This window comes from Sminthopsis crassicaudata, chromosome 4 (genome assembly GCF_048593235.1).
Source record: "Sminthopsis crassicaudata isolate SCR6 chromosome 4, ASM4859323v1, whole genome shotgun sequence".
Taxonomy (NCBI): domain Eukaryota; kingdom Metazoa; phylum Chordata; class Mammalia; order Dasyuromorphia; family Dasyuridae; genus Sminthopsis; species Sminthopsis crassicaudata.
This window is the reverse complement of record NC_133620.1, coordinates 71,523,178-71,536,450: the sequence shown is the minus strand read 5'-3', so window position 1 is coordinate 71,536,450 and position 13,273 is coordinate 71,523,178. Positions and strand designations below refer to the sequence as shown.

The following is a 13,273-nucleotide window of genomic DNA, read 5'->3' as shown; positions in this document are numbered from 1 at the left end:
AAACAAAGTTGAATCAGTTATAATAAATTGATGAATTTCTTCTTCTCTCTTATAGAAAAGAAAGTAATAGAACTCATTCTTACTACATCTGTTTCCTTTGTTTCAAATCAGCCTTTTTAACCTTTTCTGAATCCTTTATATTCAGCATACCAGACTTGGAGTTAGAAAGATCTCAGTTCAAATCCTCCTCCAGAAGTGGAGTAGGCAAATCAATTAACCACCCAGTCTCAGTCTCCTCATTTGTAAAATGGGGATAAAAATAGCATCTACCTCTTAGGAGCAAATGAGATAACCACATAAGAAGAGTTGTAAATCTTAAAGCACTATGTCAAAAGTCAATCAATAAGCATTTATTAAGCACCTACAGTCTACTAAGTTCCGTGTTATTGTTTGTCCTTCATTCTCAAAGATGACTATGACATTATAGAATTGATACCATGACATGTGAGGGAGGCAGAGTTGTCCAAAGTCACCAGCTTCCCTTTTTCCTCTGGAGTCATTTGGGTCCAGTGGTCAGATATAGATCAGGATGACTAAAGATGTCCCTGGATGCAGTGGGAGACCTTGAACTTTTTAAGATCAATTTAAATTCAATTTGTCTGAGGCAACATCTTCAGTGAATAAGACAATGGCCTTTTTTACCTAGACAAAAAAAAATCTGACTTAATGGTTAATGGAACTGGGGTACAGGAGATCACCTCCTACAGTTAAGGAATAATATTGTTGGGGGCCAAGGCTGACTTTGTTATATAACCAGGACATGGAAGTGGAAAGAAAGGCAAAAAGTCTTATCTCTAAAAGGACTCACATCCTAAAGGGGAAACAGCAGGTAAATAGCTATGTTTATGTATATCTACAGAGAAACACATATGTATATAAACACAAACACATACACATATATTGTATAATACACGGGAGATCATCTCAGAGGGAAGGCACTGGATAAAGGCTAGTTATTTTGGACAAGGCAAAGATATTTTCTTGCATTTATGTAGTTTTCCTTTTATTTCTCCAATAGCTCTTTCTCCGGCTCCCTTGCTGTCTCCTTATCTTCCTCGTGCCTTTTAACAGATGTCTTCCTAATCGCTGATCTCTCTTCTCTCCAATGGTGATTTCATCTATTCCCACTGCTTGAGTTATCCCTGGGTCTTGATTCTTAAATCTAGCTTCACTTCCAAACTGCCTGTTGCTGATCTCCCTTGAAGAATCCTGTGCTCAATTCTTGAGCTCACCGTAAACAAAATGGAATTCAACTAAACCTATACATGCTGGTGGCAAAAGCAGATATAAATATACTTTTATGTAAATACAGAAATTAGAAAATTAGATAATGTTAAGTTCTTAAGCACAAAGTCTAATCATATGTCTTTCTCGGAGTGTTGCTGTGAGGAAAACCTTGGTTAATCTTACAGTGCAATAGAAAAGGAGCTATTATTATTATTAAAATATAAATGAAAGTAAATTCGTGGCAGATGGATAGAGCATTGGGCCTGTAGTAAGGAAGATTTGAGTTCAAATCTAGCCTAGAGACAATTGTGTGCCAGTGGGCTGCCTCAGTTTCCTCATCTGTAAAATGGAAAAATATTACATTATCTTTTGAAGCTATTGAGAGGATAAAATGATACATTTGTAAAGCACATTATGAACCTTAAAGTAATATATTAATGTTAGCTATTATTAATATTATTATTAGCTTCTCCAGAAGGCAAAGATCTTAAAGTCTTTGTGAATCAACGCTGCTGTGGAAATTTATTTAGCAGATATGTTTTCCATGTGACTGCTTGCTAAAGGACTAGAATATAGGACCCAGCAGGACCTCCAGAGGTGTTTATTCGATGGTTAATATATCGGACAATTATGCAGAGTTTTGGGGTATGATAGTAAAAATAAGAAAACAATGCCTGCCCTCAATGAGTTTATATTATATTTCCACAAGGATTAAAAAAGAAATCAGTTGTTTTTGTTTTTACATAATCTGCATTTAATATTATGAATATACCCCTGCTTCCTAATAACAAATAATTAGAAGAAAAAAGTTCAGAAATACTAATCAGTGCATCAGAAAATTCTGACATATGCAATGGTCTTCCATATCCCCCCTAGCTCTGCAAAAAAAGGAGGGAGAGATGCTGCCTAATATCTCCTTTTTTAGAGCCATGTCATAAGTATTTTATAATTTCAATGATCTTTTTTCTTTGGTTCTTTCTATTTACTTTGCTGTAGTCATTTTATATGTTATTTTCCTAGTTATCATTGCTTCATTTTGCATCAATTCACGTGCATAATTCTCTATATTCATCATATTCCTTATTTCTTACAGCTTCTATCACATTCAGGTGTCACAACTGGTTTAATTATTCCCCAATAAATAGGCATCTGATTCTCTGTGGGACAGTTAAACTTGGACACTGGATAGTGCTGGGTGCATAGAATGCAGTCCTGGGAGGACAGGTCTGGATGAGGTCCTATGGTGGATGATATATTGTGGTCCAATAGTGGGTGTTCAGGAGACATTATGACGTTGCTGAACACTTGGTGAAGGGGCACAGAGAGTGATGAGGGTACCAAAGGCTTCACAGTTCTGCTTAATTTTACCACCACCTGCAGTTCTTCAGTTGGGGGCAGGAGGACAGGAACATAATGTGGAGAGATAATTATTTCTCCCTTTGAAGACCCTTTATTACTTCTCCATTAACGAAGAGGTGATTAGGATCAGAGGGGGGATGGAAGCCAGTACAATTATCCTTTCCACATTGTGACTTCCTCCATCTTAATTTTGATATATCATGGGTCAGCTTAAGAAATTAAATAGGAATTCTGGGAGAGTTTTGCAGAAGCTGCAGATACCCTATGAAGGCCAGCAGATGACACAGAGCCTATGATCAAATATGTAACAAATTTTATAATAATTTATAATGTTTATAATATACTTTATAATAAAATAATGAAAATAAATGAAAATATAAAAATAATAAATCTAATTAATTTTATAATAAGGTACTACAAATATGAAAAAAAGAAAAAAATTCATATATCTTATCTGGTGTGAAGGGAGGACCAAAATTTTTTACACAGATTTTTCCAGCTCTGCAGGAGGGCACCACACCCCTAACTGCCTTCATGTGGAAGGGACAACTTAACAGGGATAACTTTATTAAAATGAACATATTCATTGGATTGCCTCTGCTTTGAGGTTAATCTCATCCAAAAGAATGTGACAAATCTCTCTCTATCCAATTCTACATTCTTTTCCTATATTTCATCTTGGCAGCTGCTTCCATTGTCCAAGGCTTAAAGGTATAAGGTATGTTCAGATAAGATTAGTACCTCAGGTGTGAGAGCTGCCAAGTCTTTTCAGAGCTGCTTTCCACTATTGGTGCCCACCCTGAATTGGGTTGATCAGCCATAATCAGACACACTGTGACTTGATTCTAACATAGTGATATCATTTTACTCCTCTTCCAGAATGAAGGATGATAATTAATCAATCTAGGGATAGAGAGATGCAAAGGTCATTAGACCGGAGCCAGGATGCCTTGACCCTGCTACTTCTTTCTGTCATTTTAGGACCTCAGATAAATATCTTTCCCTCCTTGTTGTGCTTGCTGAGAACTACAGAGCTATTAACATTTGCATGTGAGACAGGTACAGAAAACAACAAGAGGCAAGAAGCTAGAGAACATAGCCTAAGTTGAGATGGGGAAGTGCAGGTGTTGGGAAATTCTTTAGCTCAGGGAGCCTAATACCTTCCTGGAGAGTAATTCTTCCACCTAGGTCTGATGGACTGGGATCAATAAATCAAGATGATGAGGTCCAACAAATCACAATGAGGTGCAACAAGTCATGAAGGTGGGAATCATCTGGAATGAATTCACAGGCTCAAACCATCTCCATGTCAAGGGGCAAAGCTTTATTATGACTTTTTAATGAACAGGCAAAGTTCCTAATGAGTCTGCAATTAACCTGGGGAGAGGTGGGACCTTTTATGAGAGAGGGCTAAGGTATTTACCTCTGATAAATCAATTGGAGGTAGTGGACATCCTGTTTATACAAGATAGACTCAGGAGTTGAAGGCTATAGCTTAATAACCTCCAGATTGTACAGGAGCTGTGGGCATCAATATAGAAATATAATCTGTCCAAGATACTTCTACAGGGTCAGCTTGATTCTCACTGGGTCCACTCAGGTACTGAGCTCCTGCTAGGGACATGGTCTTTTGCTGAAGTCCATTTTTCCCATTAAAGAGACAAGGCTAGAAGATAAAAAGCTTAATTACCATTAATCAGCTGATAAGTAGTTCTGACTATAGCAACTCTATTGAATGGATAGAGATACACACACATATACACATAGGCTTTATACAGCTTTAGGATGCACTGTGACAGAAGTCTCCCAGGTGAGACTTATCAGCCACTTTCAGAGGCAGAGTAGGGACAGATTATTAGGCAATTTGGGGGTTGAGAAATGTTTTATTTTTTAGCATAACCATGGTGTCAACCAAGATCAGGTCTGTTACAAGATCCCATTTGTTTCCCTGTAGTTAATCCCATCTGACCATCTTGGGGGTCTCTAGTTAATCTCATCATTAAAATCTAGATGGGATTAGATCGAAGGTTTCCCTTTTGCAGGCTCCATTTTTTGACCTCTAAGGTTATTATTTCTGGGGAAACAAACTCCCTCAGTCTCAAAGACAGAGGTTTCCGCTATATGGGGAACGTGATACCCTCCAGATGGGAGAGGACACAGATTCTAGCACACCACAATGAATGGTGAGAAGCTTAAACTAGCTGACCATTTGGCAAATACCTTTACAAAAACAAAACAAAAAAAAAAAACACTATTCTTACTAAGTAAGTGTTAAATGGTGTCATTTCTAGGCTTCTAAACTGAGAGAGTCGGTCCTGTAAATTTGGCAACTTTGGGACAAAGCCATAGTTGCCCTGCCTTAGTTAAATTTCAGATAAAATGAGAAGGTTCCATTGGATAGAAGTTTCCTATCTCTAACAGTGACATTTTGTGATAGGTCGCTTTCTGCTATGCTCTTAACTTTGATCCACATCACTCCTCCCCCACCAAGGTACGAAGAAGGCAGAGGTGAACTTTGCTTTCCTTCAGAGTAACGGTAGCAGGTTGCATAGCATTTGGAACAGTGTAATTATAGAATCTAGGGAAATACCCCTGTGATTATGTCTCATCAGGCAGACCTTGCCCAGTCAATATGGCTGCTTTCCCAGATTCAGCAGATCTGCTTCTTTTACCACCACTGCAGTTGCCTCAAGCAAATGTTTTCTTTTGTTAAAGAACCAACCTGTTATTGATGTGTTTTGTTTTTATATTACAAACATTTCCAGATTACCCACACTCTGCCAGAGGTCTCTTGTAAGGAAGTAAACCAAGCAAAAACAATGCAGTGACATTTAAAAGCGTATGCAGTATTCCTCATCTGTAGCTACTCACCTCTCTATTTCTTTTAGTGGGTTTTTTAATGAGCAGGAATTTTCTCTCTCCCACCACATTGAATTAAAAGAAGAAAAAAACAAATTTCTTTTTTTTCCCTTCCTTCCTTCCTTCCTTCCTTCCTTCCTTCCTTCCTTCCTTCCTTCCTTCCTTCCTTCCTTCCTTCCTTCCTTCCTTCCTTCCTTCCTTCCTTCCTTCCTTCCTTCCTTCCTTCCTTCCTTCCTTCCTTCCTTCCTTCCTTCCTTCCTTCCTTCCTTCCTTCCTTCCTTCCTTCCTTCCTTCCTTCCTTCCTTCCTTCCTTCCTTCCTTCCTTCCTTCCTTCCTTCCTTTCTTTCTTTCTTTCTTTCTTAGGCAATTGGGGTTAAATTACTTGCCCGGGGTCACACAGCTATTAAGCGTCTGAGATCAAATTTGAACTCAGGTCCTCCTGACTTCAGGGCTGATGCTCTATCCACTGTACTATCTAACTGCCCCCAAAAAACAAATTTGTTTTAAAAATAATCACACAAAATAAACTCTACATTAGCTACATGTAAAGGGCTAGAACTGAGCAATGCACTTGGATAATGAAGCACGTGAGACTAATTGCCAATTGGACGGTTCCCTATTAACTAATTTGAAGGTTGACCCTCCCCAGCTGTTCTGTGCTGACTTGATTGGTGAGACAAAGAGAGGGAAGTGACTTGTGTGGGAGGAGTAAGAAAAACTTGGGTGGTGGAACTCACGCTCACTTGCACTCGTGACCTGGCGTTGGAGGCGACTGTGAAGATCGAGAATAAAGACATTTAGTGATCCTGACTCCTGCTGATTTCTGGGAAGATAGAGTTCCAGCATTTGGCATCCAACGTGTGGCTGGCACCCTACTTCCACCGAAGTCCTCTTGTGACCAGGAGATTAGGTGAGTATTCTAATAGAAATAAGGAACTTACCTTGTTAAGGACTAAATCAGCAATCTCTAGTAACTGAGATGGGGCAGATGTTAGGTAAATCCTGGGCCTCAGCTGACCCTGCTCCAACCCCAGCCCCTGCCTCATCTAGCAATGCTATAGAGGATATAATTAAGATAATTGATGAGAAAAGTTTACTTGTTCCCATCCCACAAATGAATAATCTCTTACACTCATTGATTCGCACGTCCCCTTGGTTCTTAAATGAAGAAAAACAACGTATAGATAAATGGAAGCTAGTGGGACTTGAAATGAAAGAATTTTACTCAAAAAATGGGAATTGTCAAATTTTCCCAGAGGTATTTTATCTATACAACTTGATTCTATTAGACTTAAGCTATGGAGAAGAGTTTAGAAGAAGGAAGAGTTCTAAAAAGGCACAGAGAAGGAAGCGTGAGGAACAAAAGATAGAAGATAGGCAAACTCAGGACATTGCCAGAGGGCAAGGGGATTTGAATGAGGACTGGTGGACACAGGTGCAGATCGCACAGTCATTAGAGGTGCCAACTGGCCCAGTCACTGGCCAAAGAAAAAGGCAGACACCTACATGTCTGGGGTAGGAGGATCAATAGCAGCTGAAGTTAGTGCTACCCCTTTAAGATGGGTATTTGAAGGTGAAACAGGAGTTTTTACTCCTTTTATAGTTGAAAAAATCCCCATCAATCTGTGGGGAAGAGACATTTTACAACAATTAGGGTTAAAAATGAGTACTTCAGTTTTTTAGGCAAGGCTGCTGTTGAAGGCCTGCCAACACTTTCACCTGTTCCTATCCAGTGGAAAACTGATACACCAGTGTGGATAGAATAGTGGCCCTTAGGTAGCGATAAAATTCAGGCCTTACTAGATATAGTACAGGAACAACTTGACCAAGGACACTTACAACCTTCTCTAAGTCCTTGGAATTCCCCAGTATTTGTTGTAAGAAAGAAATCTAGAAAATGGAGAATGTTGACTGATTTAAGAAAGGTAAATGAACAGATGGAAACTATGGGAACTCTTCAACCTGGACTTCCATCTCCTACTCAGTTGCCTAGAGAATGGCCTCTGTGGGTTATAGACATTAAGGATTGTTTCTATTCTATCCCTCTAGATAAGGAGGATATGAAAAGATTTGCCTTTTCAGTGCCCAGCATTAACTTAGCTGAGCCTTATAAAAGATATGAATGGACAGTTTTGCCACAGGGAATGAAAAACAGCCCTACTATGTGTCAAATGTATGTTGCTGCTGCTCTTAGTCCAGTAAGAAAAGCATTTCCAAAAGTAATGTTATTACATTACATGGATGATATATTGGGATGTGCACCTGAGGAACAAATGTTAGAAGCATGTCTACAAAAAACCATAGAAACACTAAGGAATTATAAATTGCACATAGCTTCAGAAAAGATTCAAAGACATGCTTCTTTTCAATATTTAGGATATGAAGTATATCCTAAGGTGCTTACAGTACAAAAACTCTCCTTAAGAACAGAGAAGCTAAACACCTTAAATGACTTCCAGAAATTGATAGGAGATATCCAATGGATGCGTCCCGTGCTAGGCTTGACTACCTGTCAATTGCAACCATTATATGACATTTTAAGGGGAAACAGTGCTTTAAAGTCACCACAACAGCTTACAAAAGAAGCTCAAGAGGCTTTGAGACAAGTTGAACTGGCTTTATCCAATGTGGTTGAAAGAGTCACTCAAAAACCCTTGGAAATATCAGTTTTTGCTACACAAGAGGCCCCCACAGCAGTCCTTCATCAAGGAGACAGAGTGATTGAGTGGGTGAACCTCCCAGCACAACCAGAACAAAGCCCTATTCCTTACCCAGTGCTTGTGGCTAGAATTTTATTAAAGGCCATTAAACGAGCAGTACAATTATCTGGGACAAGACCTGACAAGATATACACCTTTTATACCAATGCCCAAATTGATATATGCTGTGAAATCATCCCAGAGTGGCAAATTTTATTAACCATGGCTCCAAATTTTGCACATGGATCTCCATTAAAGATAACCAGACTGCTACATAATTGGCAATGGATTCTTGAAGAAAAGGTTTCTAAAGTTCCTCTTAAAGGACCAACTATCTTTACAGATGCATCCAAACATAATATTTGCGCTGTGTATTCTCGTGACTTAACTATAAAGAAAGTAATCAGAACTCCTTTTCAGTCCACTCAGCAGAATGAATTGTATGCAATCATTATAGCTCTTGCTTATTATCCGGGAGACATAAATATAATATCTGATTCAGCCTATTCAGTAGGTGTGGTACAAAGAATTGCCACAGCCCAAATAAAATTTGTAGCCTCCAATATATATCAGCTCTTTAAAGAGCTTCAAGAGCAAGTGAGAAAGCATCCAGGTAAGATTTATATTTTGCATGTCCACTCCCATAGTGGACTTCCAGGTCCTATTTTTGATGGTAATTCAAAGGCAGATAGCCTTCTAACCATGCTGGCCAGTACTCCTTTATTTCAAGAAGCACAAGAATCTCATTCTAAATATCATCAGGCTGCCCGAGCTTTATGTTTGCAGTTTGGAATAACAAGAGAAGAAGCTAGGAGCATAGTAAAAGCCTGTACAGCTTGCCTTCCTTTCCATGCTCCTACACTCCCTCCAGGGAAGAATCCTCGTGGTTTGAGACCTAATGAAATTTGGCAAATGGATGTGACCCATTATAAATCTTTTGGTCGTCTATCTTTTATCCATGAGGTGGTAGACACCTTTTCAGGATTCACATTTGCAATGCCAGCAGCAAAAGAGACAGCCCGAGTGGTCACTGAATTCCTTATACAAGCATTTGCAATTATGGGTGTTCCACAAGCAATAAAAACAGACAATGGACCTGCATATACATCTAAACATTTTACACGCTTTTGTGCACAGTATAAGATTTTACACACCACGGGCATACCCTTTAATCCTCAAGGGCAGGCAATAGTAGAGAGAAGAAACAGAGATATTAAGACACTCCTCCAAAAACAAAAGAAAGGGGGAGCCACAGGTAACCCTAGAGAACTTCTAAATTTAGTTCTCTATACCATTAATTTTTTAATTTTTGACAAATATGCACTGGCTCCAGCAGACAGGTTTTATAACTCACCGGAAGGGCAGTGTCCAGTGCGAGCAGCTCCACTGTCTTTAGATAATCGCCAAGTGATGTGGAGAGACCCAGAAAGTGGTGAATGGAAGGGACCAGATAGGTTAACTGCCTGGGGGAGAGGGTTTGCTTGTATCTCCGCAGATGGAGAAGGAATCAGATGGGTGCCAATGAGCCATATTCGCCTTGTCCATTGGAGAGAGACGGAGCAGACCCTTGAAACGAAGGAGAAGGCCCAAGAAACATCGGGTGGTTCCGTTGCTGACTGAGCCCACCACTGAAAGAACCTGGCAGTTATGGCGTTTGACCCATGGACATCAAAAACTGTTGGACTTGAAAATCCTCAGGAATCATTGGATTCTCTGAGACATCATAAGACTATTGTAGGACTTGAAAGTCTCAGGAATCATTGGATTCTCTGAGACATCATAAGACTATTGTAGGACTGAAATCCTCAGGAATCATTGGATTCTCTGAGACATCATAAGACTATTGTAGGACTTGAAAGTCCTCAGAAATCATTGGATTCTCTGAGACATCATAAGACTATTGTAGGACTTGAAAGTCTCAGGAATCATTGGATTCTCTGAGACATCATAAGACTATTGTAGGACTGAAATCCTCAGGAATCATTGGATTCTCTGAGACATCATAAGACTATTGTAGGACTTGAAAGTCCTCAGAAATCATTGGATTCTCTGAGACATCATAAGACTATTGTAGGACTTGAAAGTCTCAGGAATCATTGGATTCTCTGAGACATCATAAGACTATTGTAGGACTGAAATCCTCAGGAATCATTGGATTCTCTGAGACATCATAAGACTATTGTAGGACTTGAAAGTCCTCAGAAATCATTGGATTCTCTGAGACATCATAAGACTATTGTAGGACTTGAAAGTCTCAGGAATCATTGGATTCTCTGAGACATCATAAGACTATTGTAGGACTGAAATCCTCAGGAATCATTGGATTCTCTGAGACATCATAAGACTATTGTAGGACTTGAAAGTCCTCAGAAATCATTGGATTCTCTGAGACATCATAAGACTATTGTAGGACTTGAAAGTCTCAGGAATCATTGGATTCTCTGAGACATCATAAGACTATTGTAGGACTGAAATCCTCAGGAATCATTGGATTCTCTGAGACATCATAAGACTATTGTAGGACTGAAATCCTCAGGAATCATTGGATTCTCTGAGACATCATAAGACTATTGTAGGACTGAAATCCTCAGGAATCATTGGATTCTCTGAGACATCATAAGACTATTGTAGGACTGAAAGTCCTCAGGAATCATTGGATTCTCTGAGGCATCATAAGACTGTTGCTGGACTTCAAAACCTTGTGGGGATCATTGGATTCCCTAACAGTGAAGCAATGGACAATAGATTGGTTTGGGACTATCTCTTGGTTGCTGAAGAAGGCGTGTATGTGTGATTGATGTTTACATACCCTCCTCCTTCTAGGACTTCTGGAAATCTCTTACAATACAATGTTGATTTATATTGTTTGTTATATCACTACTTACATGTACAATTCCTGTTTGTTACATCACATCGAGCCTGCACTGACTGTGGGGAGAGTCATCACTAATAGCCTCTGCGTTATTGCTATGTGCTTGTGTAATAACTCCCATGCTGATGGGTTTGTGCATGCTTGTCTCTAATAAGGCCCTTCAACCCAGAAACCCCCTAGCAATCCCCACTTCTCTTTGGTGCTTTTCATCTCCCTTCCTGAGATGTCAGGGAGGGCATGATTATCTCCTTTTTAGTGCTTTCATCTCCCCTCCTGAGAAGTCAGGGGGGGAATGATCACCTCCTTTTTGTGGTTCTCATCTCCCTGAAAAGTCAGGGATGGCGCGACCTCCTGTGGTCTAAAACAAAAGAAAGCGGGAGATGTAAAGGGCTAGAACTGAGCAATGCACTTGGATGATGAAGCACGTGAGACTAATTGCCAATTGGACGGTTCCCTATTAACTTGTTTAAGGTTGACCCTCCCCAGCTGTTCTGTGCTGACTTGATTAGTGGGACAAAGAGGGGGAAGTGACTTGTGTGGGAGGAATAAGAAAAACTTGGGTGGTGGAACTCACGCTCACTTGCACTCGTGACCTGGCGTTGGAGATGACGGTAAAGATCGAGAATAAAGACATTTAGTGATCCTGACTCCTGCTGATTTTTGGAAAGATAGAGTTCCAGCAGCTACACAATGATACATATGTCTCATCCCATGTCCCATCACTTCTATCAAAAGGTAGATAGCATTCTTCATCATCCATCCTCTGAAAGCATGCAAAGTCATTGTGTTGATTATATTTCTTACAGTTTTCAAAGTTGCCCATTTTTACAGTGTTATTGTTATAGAAATTGAAATCATGGAGATACTATAGTAGTTCACAAGCTATTCATTTAATTCTCCCTTGTCAGCATGGCTGTCTGTCAGTGGTCATCAACTCAGTCAAATGCAATTAATAAATATTTGAATGTCTCCTAGTGTTTACATATAAATATATACATACATACATATATATAATATATATATATATATATATATATATATATATATATGGTACTGTGCCAAGCATTGAAGAATGTTTTTAAAAAATGGATCTGTCTCTGCTCTCAAAGAACTTACCAACTAATTGGGGGAGAAAATGAGAGTATAGTCCAAGAGTGAAATAATGGAAAAGGTCACAAGGCAGTAAAAGACCATTTGTCCATTGACTAGCCAAGTAGTAAGTAGAGAGAGCTCACTTTAGGCTGGGAGGACTAAAGAAAGAGAGAGTAAATGAATGAATACAAAAAAAGCATTCCTTTAACATATTTGGTTATAAGGTCTAAGAGGACTTCATGGAACAGCAAAACCTTGATAAGAGCCATGAAAGATATATCAGTTTTAGAGGAGAAGGAGTAAAAAGGTGAAAGGGAATAGAATGAAAGGAATAAGAGTATTGAAGTATATGTGAGTCAGGCATGTATATGGTTATATACATTGATCAAAGATATAGAGGCTAGATGATATAAGAGCAGTTAAAAATAAGATCCAGTATCTTAGTGTCATATGAAGTAATCCAGGCTCTTAAAACCACTGGAGAATTGGTGAAGGATAATAATGGCCAAAAAACCATTGAAAATCGGATTCTGCACAGGTAGTGTCTTAGTCACGGTGAATCCCTGCAACGGATGACTGGTCATTTTGTTTTGGTCTTGCCCTTTATGCTCTTTCAACATCATTATTGATCACTTGCCTGCTGTTTCTCAAAGCTCAGAAAGAACAGACACAAAGGGAAAACAAGTTCCCCAGGAGGTGCAGATCATGGTGAAGGTCAGAGTCTAAGGTCATCAGCCTTTGGACTGAAGAAGTCCCATATGACTCTCATGGGCTAATAGCTCCAAACATTTGTTTTGGGTCTGGCTCAACCACTTCTAACCATGCGATTTTTAAGGCATATTACTTAATCTCTCTGGTCTTGTTATTCTCCTCTGTAAAAATAGGAGGGTTTAATTAGGTGATCTCTAAAGTCTCCCCCAAATCTAGATCCAGGATCCCTTTGGTAAAGGGGTTTCTTTGTATAAGGCAGAAATAGAGTAGAATAGACAGAGATACAAATATCACCTGGAATCCCTTGACTGGCTCACCACTGGGATGCTACTACTAAGTTTGGTGATTACTGGAGTGTAAAGATCTGCCCTTTTGGAAACTTTTTTTGGGGGCTCAGAATTGAAGCTTTAGACATGGAAAACAATTCCAAATTTTTTTTCTATCATAGGTTGAT

The 13,273-nt window shown here is 39.3% G+C and overlaps 1 long non-coding RNA gene across 1 annotated transcript; it reads right to left on the bottom strand.

Moving 5' to 3' along the window:
* Nucleotides 1-328: 328 nt before the first annotated feature.
* LOC141565471 (uncharacterized) lies at nt 329-9,815 on the bottom strand. The gene is made up of 2 exons (XR_012489034.1): nt 9,499-9,815; nt 329-642 (listed from the first exon to the last, which is right to left on the bottom strand). It is a non-coding gene; the product is annotated as an uncharacterized LOC141565471 (long non-coding RNA).
* Nucleotides 9,816-13,273: the final 3,458 nt, after the last annotated feature.